Below are 5000 nucleotides of genomic sequence, written 5' to 3' on the forward strand. Positions count from 1 at the left end.
ATCCGCGGCTGATTTCGGCTGAATTCCGGTACCGGGAGAGTCCTGGGGAGTATCCGAAGATAGGACAGCCAGTTTTGCGCGGGGATCTAGGGCGAAACGTCTGAAAATCGCCGGTTTTCCGACCGAAGTGAGTCCAGTTTCCCGCCAAAACATGGGCGCGGCCATATTGGATTGAGGTCACATTTTCGCCAAAAGTGGAATAACTTTGGAACGAAAGGTCGCAGGAAGACAAAACTGGTATCATTTTGATCAGAAAAAAGTGCTAATAGTGATAGGAAAAAACGCGGTGTTCCTACGTTAACTCTAACACCAAAATCCGGAACCCCCCTATTACCAGGGTTGAAAACCTGCACATTGTGGCCAGGTTGAGCAACTGGATTAAACCAAATTTGGCGGAACTAGGAAATTCTTGCTGAAAACGCTCGGAACCAAGTCCTGGTGCCACAGAACAGCAGAATTATTCTTCTCAGTTCAAGAGGGCCACAAAAGAACAAGGAATTTCAACTTTCCTGACCATTTTCTACAGTTAGACAAAAACAGCAAATCCGAGGCTGGTTTCGGTTCTTTTCTGGAGCCGGCAGTTCTGGAAGTGCTTGAAGACTGGATACACGCTTTTGCTAGTAGTTCTGGGGCGAAACGACAGGAAATTGACATTTTCCGACTGTTCTGAGTTCGGATTCCCGTCAAAATGAGAGGCGGCCATCTTTGATTGAACACTTCACGCCAAAGGTAGAATAACTCCGGAACGAATCCCCGTAGAGAGACAAAACTGGTATCTATCTGTTTAGCGGAAAACGCCAACAGAGACAGGAAAAGTGCGGCGCCTCTACGCTGCCAAGAACACCTAAAACCGGCAACCTCTACTACCAAGGTTGAGGAACATCTCTGGCGATACCAGAACAAGTTAAAAAGGAGTAACTTTCTTCCAGACGGCAAACAACGGCTTCGAAGGCACAAACTCTTCTCTTGGAACACAGCGTGGAGATTAGGAGAAGATGTTGAAACCCAAGGGGATGAGAACGGAAACCCAGAAACAAGGACTGGAGGGAAGAGGACCTCTACAAACGGCAAACCCAGCAGTGGGGCCTACGTCAAAGGTCCTAAAAAACACAGGAAGCAATGACGACTCTGCAATTACAGACCCCACGCAAGGGGCGAAGACAGACAAGATACAGAAGAAGAAGACCAAGAGGGTGGAACAAAAACAAGTGACCAACAAAGAAGAGAAGGCAAAGAAAGAAGAACCACAAGGAGCGATGCCCGCCAAAGCTTCTCTTGAAACAGATTGGTGGAGCCCAACCGAGAATGACCAGGTAGAGGGAGGCAGCCGAGGAACCGAAACCGAAGAAGCTGAAGGAGGAGAGGTCCACCCACAAACACAAACGGCTGCTAACGAAGGAGCGCTAGACAACTGGGACGAAGACAGAAATTCACAATCGTCACTCCCAACCAGCCGCGGAGAAAAGGGTACAGTTTTGTCTAGACTTTCCAAAGCAGACAAGAACACTATGAGGGCTCTCATTAAAATCTCTACATTGACGGGCGGCGACGAGGCGGTAGCCCAGCAGATTGAAGCGATAATCTCCGAACAAGCTAAATTGAAAAACCTGTTAATGGAACAGGCCCAACAGATTGCGTTCCAAAAAGGCAGGATCGAAGAATTGGAGAAAAGAAGACAAGAAGAACCACTCGAACAAAGGGAAGAGCCAACACAGAGCAACACTCCCGCAACCGAGAGCCGACCAACCTATGCTCTGGTGGTATCTTCCGGAACAATGGAGAAAAAAGAGGTCGCATCGCTTCTGAGGCAGCGGGTGGATCCCCTCGACCTGGGAATCCAAGAAGCAACAATTCGGCCAGGGAGAGAGGGAATTGTCGTGATGACGAAGTCAAAAGAAGACTCAGCTAAGATTCTCCAGTTCATTCAGAAGGACAGAGAACTGAGAAATGTTGAAGCCAAGCTCCCAAAGGAGAACAGGATCCATAAGAAAATAATTGGACTCGAGGATGAAATTGACGAGGTCAATCTCCCAGCCCGAATCATCAGGCAAAACTGTTTGGTGTGCTCGCCAGAAGACATAACAATAAAGAAGACATGGCCGGGCAAGAGAGGCAAGACAGTGATTCTTGCCCTAAATCGAAGTGCAAACAAAGCAATCGGAAGCCGAACTGCACTGAACATCGGCTGGTCACGATGCCCGATCTTTGACGACATCTTTTGGCCCAGATGCACAAGATGCGCCATGCACGGCCACATTGCTCCCGATTGCGATGGCCCCCAGCGCTGCATTAACTGTGGCCAACGAGGTCACTACCAAAGAGAATGTGAAGCAGAATCGCACTGCAACATCTGCGAGACTGAGGGTCGCACGGAGACAGATCATTCTATGATGTCCAGGGAATGCCCGGTATACATAACAAAGGTACAGGCCGAGAAAGGCAAAATTCTAGCTAGACTAAACTAAGAGTACCCAACACACAGGCACAATGGCGAATAGCACTGAAATACAAATAATACAGGTAAATTTAGGCAGGGCATTTAAGGCAAATCAGTCACTAAACAATTTTCAACAAGAAGAAGAATTCGACATATCTGTACTCCAAGAACCATATTCGCTCAACAACAAAATCATAGGGTTTCCGCTAAAGCATAAAGTTATAGCCAACAACAAAGACCCGAAGACAGCCATCATAATACACAAAGAAAATATAACCGCTTTCCCAATTATTATAGAACAAAAACTAATAGCAGTCAAGATAAATAAAGGTGAAAGAGAATTGGTAATTATCAACTGCTACTGTCCTCCGAATGAAAACGTCGAGCTGGCAATGTCAGCAATAGGAAACATTTTACAGAAATTTATAGACATTAACACGATAATAATGGGTGACTTCAACTCAAAACATCAAATTTGGGGAAGCACGGAGACGGATGAGAAAGGTGAAAAAGTATTAGAATTCACAGTATTACACAACCTGACATTATTAAATGCCAAAGAATCACCTCCGACATTTAAAACAAGTAGGGCGAGGGGTTGGATTGACCTCACCATATGTGACGCAAACCTAAACCAGGATATTAAAAGCTGGGAAGTACTTAAAACCTATAATCACAGCGATCACAGATACATTAAAGTTGTTATTAAAAATGAAGAACTTCCAGAGGAATATGGCCTAACGTTAAAAGGGCAAACAAAAGTCATGGAAAAGTTGCAAATTGATCCCTGGTTTGAGGAAGTCCAGGGGAAAATAAACACGAAGGAAAGTATTGAAGAAATAGTGAATACGCTACACGAGAAAATCGAGAAACTTAAGAAGGAATTCAGTAAAAAGAAAAAACCTTCTAAACAAAAACCGAATACTTGGTGGTCAAGAGACCTAGAAATTGAAAGGAAGAGAGTCAGAGCACTACGAAGGAGGTATCAAAAGGCGAAAGGGGATATCAGAGAACAATACAAAAAGGAATACTATAAAGAACATGACACGTATAACAACATGATAGAACAGGCTAAAAACAACAGTTGGAAAACTCTATGTACTAAGGCTACGAAAAATCCATTCATCCTACCGTATAAAATTGCACGAAATAAGATGAAAACCAAGGTTATGTTTAGAAGCATCACAAAAGAAAATGGAGAAGTCACAAAGACTCTTCAGGAAACAATAGAACACATTCTAGGAAATTTATACCCTAACTGCATGGAAAATGACGAGCCAGGACACAGTCAAATACAATCAAGCAACGACACAATAAACAATAACAAACAGGGAGGAAATTGGACATCGGGAGCAGAAATGAGAGAAAGAAATTTACCCAGTGATGACCTCCCATTTACAGAGATTGAAGTAACGCAGATAGTAAAAAATCTGAGGAAAGATGTAACCCCCGGACCAGACAACCTAAAAACTAACCTCATACAAGTGATGTATGAAAGGCATAAGACTTTCTTTGTCAATCTTTTTAATGCATGCTTAAAGCACGGACATTTTCCTCAAAGATGGAAAGAATCTAAAATTATATTGATTCCAAAAGGGAACGGAGAGGACAAATCCGAGGAAAACAAATATCGCCCAATAGCTATTAACTCGATTTTGGGAAAAATATTAGAAAAGCTCATAAAAGATAGAATCTATTATTTCTTGTTTAAAAATCACCATTTTAACAAAAAACAATTTGGATTTACCCATGGGACATCAACAACCACGGCATTGGAAGAAATAATCAAACGAATAAACCAAGCGAAAATTGATAAGCTAAACAGCATGCTAATAGCACTAGATATTAAAAACGCATTCAATTCTATAAAACCCGAAGTAGTTATTCAGAAATTAGAAGAATATAAGTGTCCCAACAACCTAATAAAACTGGCGGACAATATTCTACGGAACAGGAAAATAATCTATGAAACAGATGGAGTAAAAATTAAGAAAACACTAACTTCAGGTTCCCCACAGGGGTCACCTTTAAGCCCACTCTGTTGGAATATAACAATAGGCGACCTATTAGAAACTCAGCTTCAAGAAGGAGTACACATCCAAGCCTTTGCGGACGACGTGGTGTTACACATAAAGTTCCGCTCAAGAAAAGAGGTGGAGGAAAAAGCTACGAAGGCACTAACACTAATAAATCAGTGGGCACATCAAAAAGGAATAACCCTGAATAAGGAAAAATCGGAATATATGATAATCGGAAAGCAGTACATTAGCCATCAACCCCAAATAAAAATCGGACAGGATAAAATCAAAATGGTTAACGAAATGAAAATTCTAGGGGTGGTCTTGGACACAAAACTAACATTCCTCCCACATCTAAAATACTTAAAAAGAAAAGTAGACGAAGTCACGTATAATTTAAGTCGTACAATAAAAGACGACAAACATACAAATAGAAACACACTACAGTTAATATATAAAAGGGGTATAGAACGAATGGTTACATACGCCTCCCCAGCATGGTATAGCCGAAAAACCATTTTTATTAAAAAACTGAAATCAATCCA

The sequence above is a fragment of the Rhipicephalus microplus genome, unplaced genomic scaffold, assembly GCF_043290135.1.
Source record: "Rhipicephalus microplus isolate Deutch F79 unplaced genomic scaffold, USDA_Rmic scaffold_134, whole genome shotgun sequence".
NCBI classification, from domain to species: Eukaryota; Metazoa; Arthropoda; class Arachnida; order Ixodida; family Ixodidae; genus Rhipicephalus; species Rhipicephalus microplus.